The 24,229-nt window shown below is 44.1% G+C and overlaps 1 long non-coding RNA gene across 4 annotated transcripts; it reads right to left on the bottom strand.

The window, feature by feature from the left end:
* Positions 1–22,058: 22,058 nt before the first annotated feature.
* Positions 22,059–23,615, bottom strand: LOC135383476 (uncharacterized). 4 transcript variants are annotated; one of them, XR_010419900.1, is made up of 5 exons: positions 23,554–23,615; positions 23,095–23,236; positions 22,579–22,683; positions 22,199–22,420; positions 22,080–22,131 (listed from the first exon to the last, which is right to left on the bottom strand). It is a non-coding gene; the product is annotated as an uncharacterized LOC135383476 (long non-coding RNA). The 4 variants fall into 4 exon arrangements; XR_010419897.1 differs by having other exon boundaries at positions 22,059–22,420; XR_010419898.1 differs by lacking the exon at positions 23,554–23,615 and adding an exon at positions 23,399–23,541 and having other exon boundaries at positions 22,059–22,420.
* Between the last annotated feature and the right edge of the window lie 614 nt (positions 23,616–24,229).

Raw genomic sequence — 24,229 nt, 5'->3', positions numbered from 1 at the left:
CGCACACTACGTGTCTCGCGTAACACGTTTTCCTTTAGAATTCCGTTCAGGTATGCTGCTGTAATGTCAACCTGATGTATTTTCCAACGGATACTCCTTGCGGTTGCAATCTCTATCAATTGCAACCGCAAGGAGTATCCGTATTGACTTCATCTTTATAACGGGTGAATAAGTTTCGTTGAAATCAATTCCTTGGACTTGAGAATAGCCACAAGCAACAAGTCGTGCTTTGTACCGTTGTAGATTCCCGTTCTCGTCATATTTCTTTCGAAATATTCACTTGCATTTGACAACTCCTTGATCGCGCGGTCTTGGGACAATTTCCCACGTACCGTTCCTGTCTAGATTTCCCAGTTCTTCATCTATGGCCTCCTGCCAATAATTGCCATCAGGCGTCGACAGTGCTTCTTCCAGAGTGATAGGATCGGGGATAGCGTCGGCTTGTCTGACCGTGTAACAGTAGTTTGACCGTGGTTTGTTCGCTAGTCGTTGAGATTGTCTTGGTAGCTGTTCTACTTCGTCCTCCACTTGACCTGCTTCATCGACGTGCTCTTCGTCTCTGTTTGCACATTGGCATGTCACTTCTTGTTGCTCGGGTTCCCGTATAGGTGACGCAAGTGAAGAGGACAGTCCAGGACGCAAGTGAAGACGACAGTTCAGGACGCAAGTGAAGAAGACAGTCCAGGACGCAAGTGAAGATAGCGACCGAAGCGACGTTAGCGAAGCCAGACGCCAGGAACACAGAAGTAGTGCCTGGGACGACAAAGCGATTCTGAGCGACGCATACCGAGACGGGGCGACAGTCAAGCCCACTGGGGTCCAGGAAGAAATGTCCCCAGAAAAAATGTCCCCGGAAGAAATGCCCCCGGAAAAATTGTTCCCGGAAAAAATGTTCCCTGGAAGAAATGTCCCCGGAAAAAATGTCCCCTGAGGAAAATTCACTTTTGGTACGCGTGGACTGGTTGACTTCGGACGTTGTTTTTTTACTAGGACGGTGTGAACGTTTGGATTTTTGAGTACCAAAGCGAGTAATGGTATATCCTATTCCATTTCCGAATCAAATATGGAATTCAATGTTCGAGTTCCAAATCGAATTGATGCTTCTACTAAAGCGAATATATTTGAATAGTCCCGAAGCTGCACATGTAAGGCCGGCATCTCCTTTTTGTGTGAACGAGTCGCTTAATTTATTCGTAGTAAATTCCATTTTAAAATGACTACTCACACATAGCATTTCTTTGCCTAGGGAGTCGCTGTTGGTCAGTTTTGGTGAATTTACTTCGTTGTGTCTTGCAACAAAGCGGCCTGTACAGTCATGGAGCTCCGGAGATGTGACACCGCTAGACATATTGAAATACATTTTTGCCTGTCAATTTTGTTGTCCCCTCGCATTTTATTTTCCTTTTTACACATCACACCTGCACGTAGGTCTGCGCTCTTCTAAAACAGAACTTGACATGCTCCTGCCCATTCCGAATGACATCTTCTCTCCTGATTTGTTGAAACTGGACGGCGTACTACTTTGTGTGAAACTTCACATTTGTGCTAATTAGCAGAGAACATGTTTTTCTGTGTTAGCGCCGCGAAGCAACTGTTGCTGTACGCGGTGTACAGGCGTGGATAGAGGACAGCAGGAGGGAGGGTGACAGGGGGTTAGTATGCGTCCTGGGCCGACTTCAGGGCCGACTTCAGGGCTAAGTGTGCCGATATTCGTCAGGAAAGTCCGACGGAAAACCCAGGGAAAACCTCAGAGAGCACACCTGATGACAGGATTCGAACCCGTGTCACCTCCCAGTCTCGATGTGAAAGGCGATAATCCAAACCGCTACTCCACGCGAGCTGGTACAGATAAAAGTACGTCCCGCTTATATGTTGATGTTGATGTTGATGTTGATGAAGAAAAATACTAGGGAGACGTAAATTCCCTCAAACCTGAATGGATAGCTGTGTCATCAGGCCTAAAATCTAGTCTCAAAATCCCGGCGTTCTGATTGCACATCATCAGTACGACGTCACGCAGGATATACTTCTTAGCATAAGAAGAAAGAAACAAAATAAGAATATCCCAGCCAAGTGTGCACGTTGTATCAACGAACGTGACAATTGATTGCAATGTATTCGCTACTATAGAAATCGTAAGTGAAAGTAGGTAAGCTTTCCAAGCAAAAACACTTAGTAAGTGGTTACGAATTTTAGTATTTATTTTTAGCCCGAGGACTTCAAGACCTGCAATATCGCAACCGGGGATTTCGCAAAAATTCCACGCGTACCAAAAATGGATGTTTCTCGAGGGGACATTTCTTCCGGGGGACATTTTTTCCAGGGGTCATTTCTTCCGGGAAAATTTTTTCCGGGGACATTTCTTCCGGGGACATTTTTTCCGGGAACATTTTTTCCGGTTCCCAGCCCACTGATCTCTATGTATAAAGGCTGGATAGCGCATGGGAGAGGGGCTCGTGGGGGAGAGGCGTGCCTTCGGGCCGCCATGTTGGGGTGCCCTAAAGTGCTGTGTGTGCCCATAGAAAACAATGGGAGGCAACAGAGATTGTGAGTATTTATTGCGCTGCTAGCATTGATCGTTGTTTGTCATCACACAATTTTGTAAGGTACCAGTATACTGATGTATCCTAACAGTGTTTCACAGGTGTCCTGCTGTTCGATTCGTAATTACGTTATGTTTTGCATTCCGAAACTAGACCATCACTGCAGTGCAGCGCTGGGTATTGTACTACAGCACGTTTCCCAGCCAATATTTCAATAAGAGACGACTTGAGGTTAACAACAACCTTGTATATAATATCCCGTACTGCGTTCTGGACAAAAATTGTTCCATAAAGAACGGTCCGGGAAAAGATATACTCGCATGGCAGAAAGAGATCGTTCTGTAGAATCACAGCCGTTGTTTTAGCCGTGTATGCGTTTAGTATGATTTATATCAAGCATCGCCTTAGAAAGAGTCTTTTAGTAAACGACAGCGGTGCTTTGCCTCGCAAATATGGACACACCGAAGCAGCCCAAATAATTACTTCACGCAATTAGATCACACTCGTTAGGACAGTTAATCAGCTAGTGATGTAAGCTTAATCAATTAAGTTACTACTTCGAAAGTGGTAACACCTCCTTGAGACACAGGACTTATCTCTTTTTCAAGTACAGCCCTTCTATGTTTGTTTGCTTCTTCATTTGTTCTGATTATTTGCAGGCGCGGTTGTGCCAAACTGCATGTCCTTCTCCAGCACACACATGCTTTTGTTGAATACAACTGCAGCGTGAGAAAAGCTGCTTGGGGACGGGGTCCTGCTATCCAGTGCTGACTTTGTCATGCTTGTTATGTGGAGCGTGTTCCAAACAATGCAGCTCCACGTATGGTCTTCAAATTGCAACAGGACTATTTGGAGGTTGAAACAGTTGTGATTTTGTCATTTTGGCCCTCGTGTACCCAGTCTGTGAAACGCAAACAAAAAAGTCTAACACGATATGCTTGTAATGAAGATCACAGATGATGAGTAAAGAGAATATACGAGTTCAAGTTTATTCAATATTTTATATCATTCATTATATTATTCAACATTTTATGTCAAGTTTATACAACATCAAGTTTATTCAAGTTCAAGATTTATTTCTTGCACTTATGCGTTTCAGGATACAATGAACGTGCAGGGAGGACGCAAAAGGCTACATTTATTGTTTTGTGAACTTGCTACAATGGCAATATATATTTTAGGAATGACAATGGTCAGGTACGCTCTCTAAATTTGTAGCACTCAATTTTAGGTTGGAATGAGCAATGAATAGCAACTTCCCCACTGATATTTTCTCATATATGCTAAATTTTAAATTTAATGTGATCGAATATGTGATAATATAATAATAATATATAAGAATATAATATGTGATAAATGAATGTGATCAACAGTAGATGTAAACAACATGAGTAGCCTGAGAAGTGCATTCTCAATAAATAATTGTCTTCTTATAGCGTATATGTGCATGCCTATTAACTGAAACAATTATCACAGTTCCCTGACAAGTTTTAATTTCTGAGAGTGTACTGTAGAGGCTGCTTAGATCTACAACAGTTCATACAAGGTATTATATACTGTGAATGCCTTTAAAAATCCCGTGTGACACATATCCCTTTACTTTCTGGAGGTGCTGTGGTAGTCAAAGTTTGCGGGCATTATGCAGGTTCTGCACCCATTTCTTGAGTATGTCGAGGCAGCTGTGAAGTAACCTGCATTGATGATGATTACTCCAACTTTTATGGTGCATCGACAACAAAGGAAATAATACATCAGAACATTGGTTTGGGTGCAACCAGTTAAAAATGAATATGTTGTTTAATAAATGCATTGGACAAATGTTAAAACATCAGTTTAAAACATGGTTTACAATCCCTGTATCTTCTAATAATTAAAAAGATTAAAACTACTCTAAAGAGAATATGGGGAACTCTTCTAAAAAGAATTATAATCTCTAATTATTATATTGCTGGGTGAACGAGCCTAAAGTTTAAGGTGTGTTTCTGATGTGAACATGTAAGAAAATATGCAAAACTGAGAGAGGCTAACCACAGTGCGTGCACTGAGGTTGTTCCTTCCTGTAAAGTAGAAACCAGTGGATGAGGAACGTGATACTTACCTGTACACCCAGCCGTATCACACTGCACAGATTATTCACTTGGCAGCCCTCATGACGAAACCTGTATTGAGAGACCACTTTTGCCTTAAAACTGCTACAAATAGCACGACACGCTACAAATTATTACTATCGTAACAAGCTGACGATACAGCTCAGACACAAAGGCGTTATTCAAGTCGCGCCACACCACCGTTACGTAGGATTCTTTGTCACAAATCAAACCAAGGCACAAAATAATACCAATACATGAAAAAATGTGACAATCGTGGTCTTATTATGACGTAATACCGAACTTGTGCGCCAAGGTAATTCAAAACAACAACAACAACTTTATTTTCGGCCTTGGAGAGTGGGGAGGTAATTCAAAGAAATGAATGTGGCACTTGCTTCCGCAGAGAACACCGTATACCATGCTAGCAATGCATGCAAAAAAGCGCTCGAGTGCTCGCACATATATTGATGACAACACTACCTGTGTAGTGTAACATGTTCTTTCAAGCATATTATGCACTCAAACTGTATTTGCCGCCGGGTAAAATGCAAGTGTGCTCGATTGAACGTCGGAAGAGCGATCAAGCAACCTGCATCCAGTGCTCGTTTTGGGCAAAAAAATACTTCATAATGGTCAAATAAATGTACAGATTGGACGCCTATTTATTCCTTGATGAAGAGTGACTCACCTGTATAAGTTTAGGCCCTGTAACCTTGCCAGTACGGTTGGTACGACCGTAATTGCAAGAAGTTGCCATGATCGCTGCGGCGGCTGTTGTGGGCACCGTAAGATGGCGGCCGGTTTCTTCACGCTCGCGCTCCCTATCCGCGATCCAGCCTTTTACAATCGAGATCAGTGGTCAAGCCTGAGACGATTCAGCAGTCATGGCTTTCAGCGACGAATTCAAGATCACGAAACTGAATTCAGAGAGCTACCATGCGTGGTCGATTAGGACGAAAGCTGCGCTCGTACAAGAGAGTTGCTGGGAAGCAGTGGATCCTGGATACTCCGGCGCAGAAATGACAGACGAGGAGAGGAAACACAATAACAAGGCCCTCACTTTCCTGTTCCTTGTGGTAGAGGACAGTTATCTGGACGACATTGGCGCTTGCAAAAACCGCGAAGGAAGCGTGGGAAATCCTTCGGGAAATTCACACGAAATACGGATTGCTGCACGTCCTACAACTCCTGCGAGATTTTGTGAATGTCCAGAAGAAAGACGATGAACCGATGAAGGAGTACCTGAGCCGCTTGATGGACCTACATCGCAAGCTGACTAACGGTGGATATGGATTCACTGATAAAGAGGTTGCGCTTGTCATGCTGATGGGACTGCCGGAATCTTACGAAGCCCTCATCCTCAAGTTGGAGCAGGACGAAGCCACACTCAAGTAAAAGCAAGACTCTTAGTCGAGGAAAAACGCAAGAAACGTCGAGATGAAGGGCAGACGACGGAGAGTGATGGTACAGCAAGAGCGTTGTTCACCAAACGGGAAGCTGAGATGATGTCCAACAAGTCATTCGGCGACAACATGTCCAACATGTCTGAAGGGAAAACGTGTTACGCGAGACACGCAGTGTGCCCAAGATGAAAGTGAACAAACACGTGAGCATACGTCAGACGAACACGAAAACCAAACTAGACAACACATTGTGAAAATATATCTAACAAAAAATTCAAATGTGTGAACGCGTTCGTTGGAAAGGTATTGAACACCGAAAACGCTACGCTTGAAAGTGCGTCGGACCGGCGATATTCTTCAGGATTTTTTTTCTCGGCAATTACAGCTACTAGAGAAAAAAATACTTGCTGTTACATTCTCACTCTAAGTCAGCCTGCAACATATATTTTTCCGTAAAAATCACTGAGGGTGCCCGGACCGCCTTGCCTAAGTTGAAATGGAATTACCCACGTTGACTCATTAGATATGCTGCGTAGTCAGGAGTCAGCTTGTGCAGTTGCTCATCATTCTGGCATCAAGTAGTCAGCAGTACAGCTTCATGTTGCGAATTTTGACTTTCGCGGGGTTCCTCAACCCGTAATCCTCGCGAAAGTTCAACTCCACCTGAATGAAGAAACAATATGCTATTTGACGGATTCACATTTATGGAACTATAGTTTTGTAGAACTGTTCTGTAGAACAGTTTTGGATATGTCAACTGCGTGGCATTTAAATCTGGGTGCTCAGCGAAGTTATTTAGAGGAAAAAATAAGGCAATAGTAAAATTACGGTCGCGCGAGTGTGCGATACTACAAAGGGATGAGGGCGAACAAGCAATTCGCTAAAGCGATTATGTTTGTTGCAAAAGCGTAATCCATTGAGCTGTAATCTATTCTCTAAAACGTAATTCTCTAAAAGGAACCGCTCTGTATCCTAGGGGAACAGGTTAAATTTAGATCGCATTGTGTAGCATACATATCCATGACGAGGAAAGCCTCTGCTTGGGCAACTCCCACAACACACGGAGTATATCCCCTTACGAAGAAGAGTTTTGAATTTCTATGAGCATCTTGTTCAGTTCCCTTTCAATCAACGGAAACTGAATAGTATATCAATGTGAATTAAGTTAGCTCAAAACGAACTCAATATAAATTTTACCGCTTAATGCTCAATAGAGACTCTATTACAGAGTTGCTATTGATTTTCTGTTGAGCTTTAACAGTGTCGAGTTGGCTCAAGAAGAACTCAATGAATTTTTTTGCGCAATTCTCAATACACACATTATTGCGGAGTTACTATTGCTTTTCTGTTTATCTTTAAAAGTGTTGAGCTGGATAATTGTGACATATGTTCACAACACTGTTAACAGTTACAACAAACATGCACTGTACTATGTGCGATATTAATGACATAAAAAGGATAAAAATTATTTTTCGTCGCTGGGGGATCGATCCCTTACATGTTCATCCGTACTTTTACGGTAAAATTTGCCATGCAGGTTCACATTGATGAAAGTAGCCATGCCACTGCGCAATTTTGACTTTCGATGGACCTATACCGAATGACTCAAATTCAAAGCAGTTAGAAACCCAGACGTTTTCTTGGTGGTGAGTTAATACTCCAACCAATTCCCCACTTCAGTATTGTTTTTATGCGTAATAGAATTCAGCTGAGGCTAAGTGTGTGTGGACAGTGTGTGTGAGTGACTGAGTGAGTGTCTCTGTCACTCGTTGTTCTCATTGTAGTTAGGCATTTTTGTTCTTCTAAGTGATCTGGGGTAGCCGGCTCTCGTAATAAGTGCCTATTTCTCAATTTTTTTTTCTTATCAACTCAACTCTACTCAACTCACGGTCAATACTATCTCGGAAATATCGCTTGCGGCACCCAATGGGCTCCAGACAAAATCGTACGGTACAGCAGAAGGCAAGCTGCGGGTTCTGTTCACAGCAATTGCACAACAAGCTTTTTGGAAGGCCCGATGCAGGGACACCATACAGTCCAGGCAGTGGTGCTCCGTGATGATGTTGGTCGACTGTGTTGGAAGTGAGGTGAAACAGTTTCTCGAAAGACAGTTGCTGATGATGGGTGAGACAGCGTTTTCGTCTGCGTGGACTTGTGTCAACATAGTCGAGGTTGCTAACTCCCGGGTGAAACTGTTCACAGCCTTCTAGCAAGAATGGCATAACTTCAGTGCTTGCGAACTTACTTGTGATCGTACATCGTAAAAAGAAAAAAGAAAAAAAAACGCAAGGAGAAGGTTGTTTTGAAGGCAGAGGCATGCCACCCTTGTGTAAATAGGACGCGATTGATTCTCATCTGTGACACCTAGAGTCACTAAATAAGCTACGCTTCAGGGTATCGACACTGAGTTCCAAGAGCGAGCATGCGCCATCTTGTTTCCGCACCACACTACACACGCGCACTTTAGCGCACGATGCCATCTGTCGCGCGCGGGTGAAATGCTCCTTTCTCTTGCAAGCAGCTCATCAAGGTTGACGGCCTTGCGCTCACCTTGACATCATCGGGACGCTCTGGTGGACAATACATGGATTATCGCACAACAATCACACACGCTTCCCTATCCCACAGGCAGCTTATGTTAGCTGTCTTTGATCCTCAAATCTGGATGGTACCGATGGGTGCGGACACAAGATGGCGCTCCTGCTCTCCCTTGGACCTCAGTATCCATGCTGTCAAGCGAAGCTTAGTTAGTGACTCTGCTGACACCTTAGTAATCGTTGTGAATAAAACCTATTCAGAATGTCAATGTCACTGTTACATATGCCTTGCTAAGTGAGCTTTGGGCTTAGGGGCCATGAATGTTTTTGTATCTCTATTTTGCTTTTTAAACCGGCTGCGCACAATGCCTGCTATGGGGAAATACACGACACAAAGACGAAGAAGAACAGAAAATGAAATATGAAATGGCCGACGTTGAAAAAAACGGCAGAAAAAAAAAATGCTGACTTCAACTGAAGACGCGTGCTACTTCCTCAAAAAAAGAAAATTACTATTTGTGATGTCAGCAGCCACGGCCAAACTACACACTCTACAAGCATGTATTCATGTACTGAGCACAGGTACGTGGTGTGACTCAGACAAATGCACTTTTCCAGATGTCGTGTATTTACAACATGACTTCGTATCCAAAACATATTAGTCATGACCAATATGTTTTGTGTTCTAAATAAACAAACGGAGCAATAATTAGGGTTCCGCGTTTTCGGTTTTAATCGAAAAACATACGCAGGGTAAATTTTCCCTCATTCGGTTTTAATTGAAAAACATCGAATACAGAGGAACACTCCGGGAACCATGACTGCACATGCCCAGCTTAAGATTCCAACATGCCAAGCAGGCTTTCCTTTATTACTCTTCTTATCTTGGTATTTGCTATGGTTGGATGACCTGCGACCACACTGAGTGTTCCAGGGTGAATCCTTTTGTCCCGGATCGGGTGCGTTGGCCAGAAGCTCATTCTTCTGCCATTGTAGGTGCCCCACCGCGCTTGTGAACCTTTTAGGGCCATGACGTCAAGTAGAGTCTCGGTCACCGGCCTTTAATTGTTTAGCGGAGAGGTTACGACAGTACACCTTCACTTTCCACGTACGGCGATCCTGTCTTTCCGCGGCACCCGAGATGGGAAGAAGCGGGAAGAGGGGCCTCGGACTACGTTTGCGAAAATCAAGATCTTGAACTCTCAGGCAAGGAAGATGTTGTCGTATGCAAGTATTGTCGCGTGACAGTTAATGTGGGCTTTGGAAGAGGTGCGGCGCGCATATCGGAGCACATGCAATCGCAGCGCCACGTGAATCTGAAGAATCCTCCTAACGAACAGTGGCGGATCTAGGATTTTCCCGAGGGGGGCTCCGCTATGGACAACTGCCACGTGCATGCTGGAATTGGTCCACTGAACCCTATGTTCAAGTCTGAAATTGAGGGGAGGGGGTCCGGACCGCTGGATCCCCACCCCCTAGATCCGCGCCTGGTAACGAACAAGGTGAGCAAACGCCTTCCGGTCATTTCTTGCAGCACTTATAGGGGTGCATTGCACACAACGGGTACATCGTAAAACTGGTACTGGTAAAACTGGTAATTCGCATTGGTTGTTGTTGTTGTTAAGGCTGCGTTAAACGAGCACAGCACTGACATTACATTGTAATTGCTATTCGCCGATAATTGTCGGGTAAACCATGTACACGCAAGGAAAATCATCGAAAAACATACGCCGAATCCGCCCAAAAATAAACATCGAAGACGCGGAACCCTAGCAATAACCCATAAATTATTTGTCATCTCCGCAGAAGGTCACTTACAATAACAGTTACTGTTCTTTAGCAGTATTTCCATAAAAAGACAACTCAGAATCATGCAATACAGGGTAAACGGAATTTCAATACAAACATAACCGGCAAATATTACATTAGCTTTCAATAGTCAAGACAATTACAACTAAATGAATTTTCAATTCATTTCAACTTTGCAATTCCTGTTGAGGAAGTCCAATGGAATCTCAATAGCCATTTTTGTGGTCCCTTTGTATAATATACAGTGATGCCCTCCACAAAAGGACTACAAGAAAATAGGCCAAGAGGAAAGGAAATCATTCTTGCTGGTTTGAGCTGTCGCAAGTGCTGTACTTTATGTGCTGTGTGTGTTACCCATGTGCCGGATTTCATCGGCATGGATCTTGTCCGCCAGGTAGCCTGCGCGTATACTATGCTGTATCTAACATACACGATAGCATATATTATTAACATCATCCTCTGTTGCGTCGTATGTGTAAAGACCCATCTACAGGGTGGAGACAGGAAAGTAGAGCCTTCAGGAACAATATAACGAACAATTGCCAATTGATGCTTTCTGTGCGAAACTGTCATCCTCTAGCAATCGTCACTTGTCACGCACCGAACACATCATTATCGGCTTACCATGTGATCCTTTTATATATAGGTCTCTCTGAGAAAGGTAACAGGTGAAAATACGTGTTTTTTTTTTTATGAGGTACCATCAGTTTGTGGTGAATATGACACATTCGTTGCAGCGGACGTTCGCTCTAACACAAAACATATCTGATGTCCCTGCTCTTTTCCTGGATTATATTGGGGTCAAGTCTGTGATACAGATATTTCGAATTACGGAGCACAGACAGTTAATCACGCACTATTTTACGAACCCCGTATTTATCACTGAACCGAATTGGCTGGAGACCGAAGTCGTGAAGCCCTTCGGGTAATGACATTCCATTGTACGCAATTTGGCCAGAAATACGTTTCTGAACAACGCCACTCGTGGATCTGACCGTCTGCGTCGCACATGGGAGGACTGGTAGAGCTCGTAGCAGGCTCGTAAAACGGTCCGCTCCATTTCAACCCCGGACAAACTTGTCACGAAGAAATGCTCGACGCCCTAGACGAGGTTTAGCGTTCTTGTCCGTAACACAGCTCTTATCGATTGTAAGAGCGTGAACGGTATGGTGATCCTTTGCCATTGTTCAAGGTCGACGCAATACTAAGACACACAAATATGTAGAGGTACTGACGTCCGACAAGCATAAACGAATCGGACAGATCGGACAGTAAGACTACGCCGTAGAGTTACACTTTCTATATGGTTCTTCACCTAACGTGTTACAAAATCATATTTTAAAAAAAATCTAGTTGTCTACACATTATGAGGTCAAGCTTTTTATCTCAGAGGAGCTTTTGTCGTTACTTCCGAGCATATAAATCAATTTTATGTCAACAGATTGAATTTTCTGAGTTGAACTCACACACATAGGTGACATGATCAGACCTATGTACCTGGCATACACCATCGCCATAGGCCATCAATGTATGGCCTGAGTAAATAGTTTCTTCTACGCCGTAAAACTGTGTATGCGGTGTTACATTGAAAAACTGGATAGGTCACGTTCCTGGATATTCTTTATTTTCTGCTAAAGCGCGCATCCTAATACGATACGAACGGGGCGTGCAACTAGAGTAGATACGTGCATGACAATCTCAGCTAGATTTACCTTTCCGCACTTGAGCGATCACTGTGGTCCTTTTCCAAGTCGTGTCGTAGCACAACTCTTGTTCAACGTTACGTAGATGATATAATTATTTTAGCCTCTCATCCAGACTCCCTAACTGAACTCATGGCGTGTGCTGAAAGGACGTGTCCTGAATTGGTCCTTACTTCAGAAGTCCCTCAAAACGGCCCACTTCGATTCCTAGACGTAACCTTCATCACTATAGTAAGTGACAACATAAGACATACACTTGGACCCGCCCCCACACAAGAATCGCTCCGCGCGCGTGAATGTATTGCGGCGCGGCCAAGTGGGGACTGGGAGAGCAACGGGGGGGGGGGGGGGGGGGGGGGCGCCGGCACTACATCGCGAAGCGGGGCCGTCGTGCAAAGGCTGGCCAATCGCAGGAGCCTTCCACGGATGAGTGGGCGGTCCCAATTGTAGCACTTAAGTTGTCACTCTTAGAAATGGATCTTCTATCGTGTCTTCTACAGACCCCCGAAAAACAGTAATTTTGGGGTTTCTACGTAGAGACCACGCGATAGCGCGGGAATGACGTCGCATCACGTAGTTTCCATCGTAGGAGCCACAAAAGTGGCGTCTGTTTTATGCTTCGCAATTTCCTCCTTTCCCGGTCCTTTCCCCGCCCCGCGTGCTCTTGTTTCCCCTCTCCCCAGGCGCAGGCGCAGGCTTGGCAGGCAGGCTTAGAGGGCAGGCTTGCAGACAACAGAGTTTGTTTCAAAGGGGATTGAAGACTTCATTTCGGCAAAGTTGTGAAATTGTGGCAGTGATACAGTGAATATTGACTAGACTTGCAAACTATGCAGAATACTCTGTTCACGGAGAAATGACTCGGAGAAAATAAAAATGAATAAGAACCACATACAGTCAAAATATCACAGATTGCACAAAACGGCGCGGCTCGGCGCCGCTGCTGCGAAACTATTTGCAAGCTTGAAACTCGCTACGAAACAAGTTGCGCTGGGATGCAGACCTGTTTGTTACTCAGGGCATATGATCACCATATTTCAGCGGCTCTACATCTCTTTGTGGGGGCTGTTAATGTGGCAGTTGTCACCCGTTGTGCAGCGTTTCCTCCATGCTTCTCATCCTGGCCTCGAATCGGAATTCTGCTTCAAGGCATAACTGTGACAAAGTAAACGACGACAAAGACACATTACAAAGTGGATAGGAACAACATTAAGTGTAATAAAAGTCACTATCGACAACAGTGAAAGGGTACAAACTATAGGTTATACTAAACGATAATAGGTGAGGCAGCGAGGAGAGAAAAGTGGTACATTGGTACCACAGCAGTACCATGTAGGAGGAGAGATCAAAGAGGTATCTTACTGAATGCGGCTGAAATCAACACGCCAGTCAGGAAGCGCCTTGACGAACGAATAACTACAATCAACTCGTCTCGCATGCAAGGCGAACAACGCGGCCACTTGTATTACCTTGCACATGGTCGACAGGTGAGTGTCAGCATTGGACGCATGTTCCGGGTAACACTTGTGCCGTGTACCGGCTAATATCTGTCAGTCTTCGGTATGAATCGCACGCACATTTCCTCCAGGCGGAACGTTGAACACCAGTGAAGTTTTCGTTGGTGACGTCCATACCCACTGCGGCCAGCTGAGACAGAGAATGGTTACTCAAACCGCGGTCGAAACGAGCCCCCGAAAGACAAAAACATCCTGCGCCATACACAAACGTTAGCGCTCGTGAAGTCCACGTTTAGTGGCAATTCTAACAGAGCTACAAACCGGATACAGCTGATAACACATTAGCGACTCTCGAATACCTGCACTACTCAACTTCTCAAGCATCACCACACAACACCACATAACTTTCGTTGACGTACTGTCACGACCGCATTGACACTTCCATTCGCACCCGCACCTTCCAAATGCTCGTTAGAAGCGTGGGGAAGTAACATGTAGCCACTACAATAGTAGTGCTGCTAGCATAGTTAATTTATAAAACGGAGGTGTCTTACCTGTCAAAGAATCCCAGAACCAGCAAAGCGAGGAAACGCTGGCGGCAACGCATCGAAGAAGAGGTGTGACCAGTGCCGCGCTAAGAGCATGTCTGGCCCCGTCGCATAGTTCACGTGACTCCGGTCCTCGACGCCGGTCAGGTGATCACTCCGAGCGCATAGAAACCACGGCAAAAATTTTGACAACACGATATGGACGTCACGACGTCCGATTCCTGGTCACGTGATAAACGTGTGTTCTCCACGGCGTACGCGCCAAAAAAAAAGCGAGACAATTTTCTATGTTATTTTTTCTACCGGGTCATGTGGGCATCTGTCGTCTAAAACTTCGGCCTTGAGCGTGAATCTAGAAGACACGCGAGCTCTTGACGGCACGATAGAAGACCTATTTCTAAGAGTGTAGCTCTACTGTGTGCTTGGAGGATGGCCGTACTGACGCGAAACAGCCGCTCTCGATGTGGAGTTGTCATCCCAAAGCCGTAAAGTCAGGTATAATAAAGTCCGTCTTGTGTTATGCTCTTAAAAAATCAGGTATTCACAAAGTCTTTACCGCGGTGCCACAATAAATCTGGCGCCTCGAAGAGGCTGGCTTCCAGAGGCCGATGCCTAAGACTGGCCAAGCCTAAGGGATAGGCTTTGGGAACACGCTAGCAATGTTAAAAGTAAATCAAGTACTTCTGAACTTTTTAAGCATCTGGAGGCGTGTTCAGGTTGTTCGGAAGACTTTCCGTGAACCAAGTGTATAATCTTCCTCCAAGACACTGTCCCGCACACTACTAGAATCCTCCCCAATAGCAACCACAAAAAAGACGTGTGAGCCATACTAGCATTGTCCCCACAGAAGGTTTGGTCAGACTCCTTAGCCCCGTTACCCCTGGCCCTGGACAACTTCCTAATCTTGGCTTGCTCTTGTAATCTCTCTGAGTTTTATTGTGCATTTTCATATTTTATTTATTTTATTTACTATTACTGTTATCAACATTTATTTTGTTTTGATCATCTTTTTCGCAAGTTTTGTTGCTTTGGAATATCTTTCCATTCTTTGCAACCGCACACGCTCCCTCGTGCCGTTTTCGGCGCTACCATCGACTGTTAAGAGATTCGTGTTAGGCTCATCATATTCACACTGCGCTGAGACACCGAACTGAAGACTTTCTTTTTAGCGTGTCTCCCTTGCGCATTGTGTATTAAAGCTTCATTGCTGGTTCGTGAGTCTGTCGTATGTTCGTCTCGTCCTGTGTTTTCCCTCAAGCCCAAGGCAATGTTAACATTAACACATTTTTTCTCGTTGTTATACGCAGATGTCCAATTGTGAAATTTGCAAATTAGAAGCGTGACGGATCGTCGTTGCCCCGCAAAATTCGTGCCTCTCTTGCCCACGCCTGCAAAAACAGTCAATCGCTTGGCTGCGTGCTGTGCTTTGACGGAACAGCCGGATCCACCACCCCCCTCTACCCCCCACCCCCCGGGCCCTGATTTTCTTTACAAAGCCATAACGAGAGGTGACTCTTGGTGGTACGGGTACGACTCCGGAACGAAACGGCAGTGTAGAATACTGCCACTTCCCCACGGTCAAAGAAAGCACGACAAGCGAAGTCGCGCGCGTAAAACCAGTGGTCGTCTGCTTCTTTGACGTGAGAGGGATTCTGCAGTAGGAACTAACTTCTTCTGCTGGGTAAAACGGTGAACGAAAGTTTTGATCTGGAAGTTCTGAAAAGCTTGCTCCACGATTTGCGGAAGAAACGTCCTGAGTTTTGGCAGACAGGTGACTGGTTATTCCTACCCACATACGGATGAATGTTAAGCACTTTTCAGCAAAACACGGCATGGCCCTGCTTGTCTGATCTTCCCCTTGTGAGATTTTTCTTTTCTTTTTTCTTCTACTACATACAAATTCTCCTACCATACTATTCTCCTATATAGAAAAAATTGTGAAACCGGAACGTTGTGCCGATATGGAAGAGGAGAAAAAAAAACGGCGGTAGCACTAAAAGGTACCTAAACGACGCCGATCAAAAACGTTTTTGAGCACTTCAAAAAGCGTCTCAACTGGTGTTATGCATCAAGAGGAGGTTACTTCGAAGGTGTCTGAAGTTTGAACACTAAAAAATACAATTTTTTTGTAGAATTCGTTTTGTTTCATTTCTTTTTTTTTGCGGGAAGAGGGTGAAGGGTCATCCTTCGTATTATTTAACCTTTATGCTTCAAATAGATATAGATCATGCAAAATTTATTTGTTGTACTGTTGGCTGGTTAGCTGAGTCACGGAAAAAGTGACCCCATCTTCCTTAACATTTTAGCTCATTATTTCCTGCACCCTTAATCTAACGATTCCCCCTATTTTCCCAAGCGGTGTCAACAACTCTCGCCAGTTCTAAAACTCTGCGTGATTGCTTCCGCACTTATGCGCACTGTATCATATGCTTCAGAAGAGCGCCAACATCCTTGTACATTAAGTTTTACGCACCACAAATCTCCGATAGATGACATCCCTGGGTTGAATTTAGCACATACTAATTCCATTTAAGTAATCTGATAATTTGTATTTAATAACACCCTCCATACCCTAAACCTTTTACACCGCCATTGTTCTGAGAATTTTTTTTCGTCCTATCCTTAACCTTTCCATCCCAAGTCAATTTCTTTTTTTTATTTCGTGTTAGCGCCGCGAAGCAACTGTGGCTATATGTGTGGCGTACAGATGTGGACAGATGGAGAGAGGACAGCAGGAGCGGGGGACAGGGGGTTAATATGCGTCCTTGGCCGACTTCAGAGGGAACTGTGCCGACATTCGTCTCGAAAGTCTTCGGAAACCCCACGGAAAACCTCAGACAGCGCAGCCGGTGGTAGAATTCGAACCCACCACCTCCAATCCTTCAGCACAACCTTGGCTACCACCAACGTGCGGGACGCCTTCACCAGCTCGGCCGTGCCACTGGTCGAACACAGTTCTTTGGCAGTTGCTGATTAAATTCCTCATTCGTTGTTTACCCCAGCAGTCGTCCCCATGCACCACCCTATACCTATTAACCCAAACCTGATACGTGATTTCGAGGACTACTATCGTGTGCAGTCTTTTGACTACTTTTCCCAGGTGTACCAACATGTGAGAACTCTCCCCTGTCTCCTAAATATCAGATGTCTGGGAAGCGTATAAAATAGCAGTGGACGGTATCATTTCCTAGAGCATGAGCACGTGGACAGAAACGCAACCGTACAGGACTAGTGTTTTGTGTTTCTGTCACTGTAGGGACGGAGGGAGGGAGAGAGGTGGTATACCGCCTTCTCATGCTCAAGGAAATCATACCCGGTACACGTCGTTACACCAACTCGTTTGCCTTTTAATGCCTTTGCTCATCGTATAAAATAGCTTCTGAGGAATATTTATCATGACAACCAAAGAAGCTCTGCGCACACTCTTCCGCGTTTACTATATCATGCAGTTACCAGGTTCGCATTTTTTCCATCAATCGTTCGTCCCCATTGTGAAACTCACGTAACGACATGTGGTGACCTGCTGGTGACGTGGTGAAGCATTGCACATAGTCCCATCCTCCAGTCTTCAATAGAATGGCCACATGTAAATAAATTTTCTCGTACATAGTTCTTACAGATTTTCTGTACATAGTTCTTCCAACAATATATGACGACACCTGATATCTGCGATTTACAACAATAACATTATTTTGTGGTTATATAACTGGGGACTTTCATCACCACGGGCGATACTCTACCCCATTGCTGGTGGTAATATGCTGAAATGGAATAATAAGTCACCTCGCAGTGAGGACCGAAGTCCTACGATGCCCAAAAAGGTCAGAAGTCATCTGAGGGCAGAGCGCAGGTGGACTGGATTTGACCATGGACAAAGAAATTTTGACAAAGTGAGGGGGCGAGAGTTCAAATGATTAAGAGACCCTGAGAGAGACTGCTGAAGAGACTTCCATCGTCCTTCAAATAAACCGCTGAGTAAGACAGGGAAGCGCCGAAAAGCGAAGCGTACAAGGCGTACGAAGAGCGGCCGGTTTAGCTAGGGAGTTCGGTCAAGATCGTATTTTGCTGCTGGTCTTCTTCAATCCGTATATCGCTTACGTATATCACTTATATCCAGTCAGAACGTTTATACAGTACAATATTTGTGCTACGACAAAATACAAATGGCAATAATAGCACACGACAAACGGTCCTCGTATACTGTGACAAGTATATCGACGTTATCGCAGCAGGCATACACGGTGGGAATCACTTTTGTTTGAAATTTGTCGCGTTAATATGTTCAAATAAGTGAATTAATATTTCTGACAACAGCAAGTAAATAAATAAAAAAAGTACTGTACATTGAGATTTATTGTGCACATCAATATGTTGATGTATTATGCAGCAGAGCGCGTAGGTCATACTCGCTGAAGTTAAAATTATAATAAAAAAAACCTCTACCTCCTCCATCCATTTGAGCCAACATACACAGTACTGGTTATGCAGATGGACTCCCACAACGCAGTGGCCGGGACACCCACGCTTGTAAGCTCGACACTCATTCGACGTTTAAAAGAACATAAATAATAATCATTTGCTCTTTTATCACAGCGAAAGCTTCTGCTAACTTCTGCGAGGAACCTTATAGAAATCACTGTAGAATAATGTAATGTCCCTCAAGGGAGCTTTGGAGGTATATTGAAATAAATAAATAAATAACTTGAAGTGAGCAAACTTGAAGTGTGCGAAACATTGTGAGGTTTCCCGGGAAGCATCTTCGATCGTGATCATTTACCTCAGAAAATACAAAACCGCGATGAAAGCCCTTATCAAGGTCTCTCTACAACGCCTGCCTAAGCCTAGCCCTTCATGAATCTAATCAGGCGAGTGCTAGCACAGCTGTTGCCAAATCCAGCATCCATCGGCAATGGACGTAATCCCTCGTATGCCTAATTAGTGATGCGCCAAACAGAAACTGTCTAGCAGCGACACCGTCAACGAGCGCTAGCTATCGTGAATTCAATTTGCATCGTCAAGCCCTGCCGATGGCTCGTTAAAAAAAAAAATAAAATGCTGGCTTCAGTGTCGTGGCTATTGAGGCTGTTAGGTCGAGCATGGCGCATTGGCCCGTCCTCCAGTCCTCTATAGAAGAGTGGCTGTAAAACAATTTCTGAGCCTGCTTTTCTTAGTACGGTGAAAGCAACATAATGTTTGGGAGGCGGAGTGGTCAAGCATGGTTCATTCACCCATCCTCCAGTCATCAATAGAAAACAATTGCACCTCAGAGGACCGCGAGAGTGACGTGAGTGTCGATTACCTTACATGTGACGTCAAACGTTCATGTCGTGTTAATGAACTGTCACGGTTCTACAGCAGTACACGGAAATAATACATGAAGAAACTTCGCCACAGTAAGAACACATGCACTAGATAAATTAGATACAACCAACAGAGATACCTGAGAAAACATATTTAATTCAGTTTTTCACGCAGATGAATGAAAGAGTGGAATGGGCTTTCCCAAGATATAATGGGCGCTACCGGCGATAATTTTGTGAGTGATTTAAGAGAATACGTACAGGGCGTACCTTTCTTGCTCGTTGTGTTCATCTTCCTGTCTTCCGTTGGTCAGCACAGCTACTTCTACGTTCCAAGTTTGAGTTTCACATTCTCTTCCAAACGTGTTTGATCCTGAACAATCTGCGCATCATTGGTTCATGGTGTGTATTCAGTACGGCTTTATCACATGAACGTTGTCGAAGTTACTGGAGGAAACATCGAACTTCTTATAATCGATTTGACCACGACTGAGCGTGCCATCGAGCGGCGGCAGAAATATATTACGATTTTAATTTTAAAAATTTGCATATTATATTCTCTATTCGGTTTGAGTACAAAAGGTTATCACCCTTACTGGCACCTCCAACACACAGCCGAGTTGACAGCCACGCCAGCCCACCGGGCATTTTCCAATTATCATGCTCCATAAAAAAATACAGGACGGTGACGATTGCGGAACGCGAATTTCAGCGGTAGCTGTTGGATGTGGATGGTGACACTTTTATATATGTGACTGATAAGTACAGAACTGCTTTAGAGTGACGAGTACTGCCTTGTGATATGTGAAGTGAGTGGTGATGTGTAGAGCGGGGATTAGGGAGAAACGAATATTACTAAACTCGAGACAAAAGCAAGACAGGAAACACTGAAAAATCGGGACACTTTCCGCGACAACGTACACATCTCTGAGTATGTCAAAACTGCTTTTTTTAGCTTCAGATTAGTTTAAGTTGTTTGGCTTCACCGAAACCGACAGTCAAGAGACGGAAGAAGAGGACGGAAGGAGACAGAGAAGAAGAAGATAGAGAAGAATCGGAGGGTATTGTGATACAATCACAGCGATTTCCGGAGAACTTCCCGTTAACAGCTACCGCTGTAACACGTATAGATGATGATGTCCGAATATGGAATTCATTTGGCTGTATAGCGAGCGTACTTACTGAGAGAAAATGCTGTGACAGAAGGATCAATAACCTACAAGGTGGAACGTAACAGAAAACTCTAATGGAAAGATAAATTCAAAGATTATTCAATACAGAAATTCTCGATTTCGTTGAAACACTAACAACCGACGCCTGCATGCCACGAGCAGGTGCCCTTAATTCCTCCACTTCTTTCTTACACGCACTCCGGGCCGCGGATCACTGTACATGTATACCCAGTTCACTACGTGCGGCTTCGACAACAGATCAATGGGCGGTGTCGCTACACTATTCACAAAACCATAATACGAGAAACTCTCTCGTATCTTCCCTGCGTCACTCGGTTACCTCACGAAATTCTCGCCTATCGCAGCGTCCCATTTCATACACTGGATATCAGTGACGTTTCGGACTCCCAACGAAAGAGCTGTTCCCATTGTGACGAGCTGTGACGTGCGGAGACGCGGTGACCTCCCCAGAACGCACGAGGTGCCATGGTAATGGCACTGGCAGATACTCATTCCTGTTCACGGAGCAATACAGTGCTGAAAATGTAGTGCGAGCGTGAAATCAAACATTACAGAATTTTGGTACGGTTTGAACATGCTAACTTGAGCGTTGAAAGTGGAAATATATTTTGGAGGATCGTGCAAGAGTACGTGTTAAGGAAAGAGCCTCAGGAGGAGAGCCGTCTATATTTCGCACAGAAACTGTTCTTCTCCTTGGGCCCGGAAAAAGAACAGTATCAATTCGAAATATCGCCGGCTGTCGACCTGAGGCCCTTTGCTTAACATTCCTTTACCGGCTCGATGGATTTTCTACCCTGCTATATACGTGTAACGGGAGGCATATATAGTTACTAGAAGAAACAAGAAAGAAAAGGAGGGATCCTGCATTATAACTGGCTGGTGGAGCGAAACGTTAAAAAATGATGTGGGGCTATTGTCCGCAAGGTATTACAGGGGGAGCACGAAGGAGTCGAGTGAATATTTTGTAGGTTTGCACTCATGCATCCTGTACGTTTTAGCGCCAATAAGGTTCGGAAAAGGCTCAACATCGGCAACGTAGCATGGTGGAAGAAAATAGCACTTCGCATACATGCTTTCAGCAGAATACAGCACATGGGTCGTGAGCTTGTAGTTATTTGCTAGAAGCCATTAAACATTGTGTGTGCACACTGACGCGACCCATCTGCAAAAAATATTCCGCGAAAAAAACGTGAAAATGCATGGCAGCTGTATTAATTGTGAACACTGTAAAAAAGACGGGAAAGTGTTTTCGAGGTATAAGACACAAACTCGTGAAATTTACATGTCGCTGCATTTCAACATTACTTGTTCAGCCCATCTAAAAGATGAGACCATGTGCTTGTTGTTTAATGTTTCACCGTTATTATGTGGGATACTGTATTATAGAAACACGCACCAGCCTGTAAAAATTACTGTATCATTTTATGGAATCGTGTTCGACCTGTATCATTATCAGACACTCACACCACATGTTCTGTGTTCATAAAACAATATATTCACTGAAGTGTACACTGCAGTAACTTTCTGCAGAACGGCAGCTTGCAACGGCTCCTGAAATCAGAACAAAACATGAAATTAGGAACATTGAGTGAAAGGCATAAGAAGAGACAAGACATACTTATGTATGAACTGAAGTGCTCAACACAATGTTTGAATCTGTGTACTTGAAAAAGCACAATGCACGTACGTAAACGAAGTATGTGAAAGCACAGAAGTATGTCTGTTGTGCCTACCCTGTAGTATTCAAAACGACGATAAAACCTGAGACACGGAACAGAAAAAGAGACAAACACGACAAGTTCTCAGCTTACCCTAGTACTCAGCTTAACCTAACTAACGCCTGTGGAAGATGCAAGAAACAATATCAAGACTCACAAACAGGGACTCAAAAGCACAATGGTAAATGTTTAAGAGTATAAACTTTTGGGAATGTGGACCAAATAGAAATAATCAGTACCAAATTGCAGAATAAGAAAGGGCTAAAGGCGGGATACATACCCAGTCTGCAGTGGAGTAAGAGAACTTGAACAGGGCATGCCACTCTATCTTGTTTACCGTTGGGGGTGCTTTGTTCCTTTTTCAGGGCTGATGTGTCCAAAATAGCTGCGAAATAAAACGGAAAGTATTTTTCAACAATCCTAATTTTTCATGCTGTACATGTCAGGTGTCGGACTGCCTTCCCTGCTTCATGGGCAAGTCGGCTATCTGTTCATGAATTAGATAAGGCTGCTAATTTTCTTCTGCCACTGGAAGTGGCACTATAAAATTTGCAGACCTCGCTGTCCACAAGAGAATGTATGATAACCCAGTTGCCCAGAGCAGCAGCAGGTTTTTCAGCATGTGTAAAACCAAGGAATATAAAGACAGAAAAAAGAAACATTTGAAACACACGGCTAAAACTTATTGTCAACCCACGGTAACTATGAACAATACAGGCATGAATACAGTGGAGTAGTTGACGACTACGTGATAACGATTTATGATACGATGAGTGTAATACATAAGAACGCATACCGTTGCGTGAATTCTAACGTAGGAGACGTCGGTGGCAGGTACTGCACAACGTAGTTGAAACACACTCAGAGCTGAAGCGCCAATGCTTTCTCCACGCTCCTTGCAGTCCGCATTTTGTCGTTGTCCAAAGGAAAAACAATACCTGAGAAGTGTAGCAGTGATGACCATATGAGAGAGGGATGTACTATAGATCTATTGCAGTGGCTGCAAATGTCTTGAGACCCCATGTTGCAGCTGCAGCACAGACTTTTGTTTTGTGAGAGCATACTTTCTTTCATTTGCACAAAACAGAAATATGTTTTACATAGAGTAGAAGAAATGGCCACTGCGAGGTGCCAATAGCAGGCAAAGAGGACTTGCAGGAAATGGAAGCACTCGTACTAATAGCAGAGGCGTAGTGTTGGGGGTGCACACTCCACAGCTGTTGGCCCAGCTCTGTGCTAAAGAAAGATTGTATACCTTGTAATGTTCCTTCCCAAAGGAACCGAATACTAAAACTCTCACGTCTTCTTTCTTGCTCGTGGCCCGGCCCTCTTGTCTTCCTCGTTGGCACCTTACATACCTCACTCAGTAATGCAAACAATTGAACAGTCATATTATAGTCATCAGACACAAGAAAATATGCAACATTAAACAGATTAAACTAAATATATAATCAAAAACATTAAAAAAAACATTGTGCACTCGTTACTTCTTACAAAATTTTTGTCTGCACTTTACTATATCACTGAGAGACAGGAAACAGAGACAACGGTGAAAATCGCCTGTGATTGCCTAGTTGCTGCCTTTAAAACTGCTTGTCTGAATTAAAGTTCATACACCCTGCACTGACACAACCTTCAAATGTCAATCATACTACAGTCATCTTTGATATTTTCTTTTTTCATGTGTGTCGCCAAGAAATATGCCAATGATCATATTATTACAGAAGAACTCTCAGAATCAAGATGGTGCATGAGAACTTACAGGGTGGAACGAGGAGCGGACCTCATAGTCTTCATTAAAATATGTGCAGACCGGCTTCAACACAAAGATGTGTTGTCGTCCTGGACAGCCATTTTCATTACAGGTGCCCCATATGGGCTGCAGCAACTTTCTTGGTTGTGGCTTCCATTCCAGTCTCCTTGGGTACATG

This window comes from Ornithodoros turicata, chromosome 2, assembly GCF_037126465.1.
Source record: "Ornithodoros turicata isolate Travis chromosome 2, ASM3712646v1, whole genome shotgun sequence".
Taxonomy (NCBI): domain Eukaryota; kingdom Metazoa; phylum Arthropoda; class Arachnida; order Ixodida; family Argasidae; genus Ornithodoros; species Ornithodoros turicata.
The sequence above is the reverse complement of the archived record's forward strand: the minus strand, read 5'-3'. Positions and strand labels throughout refer to the sequence as shown.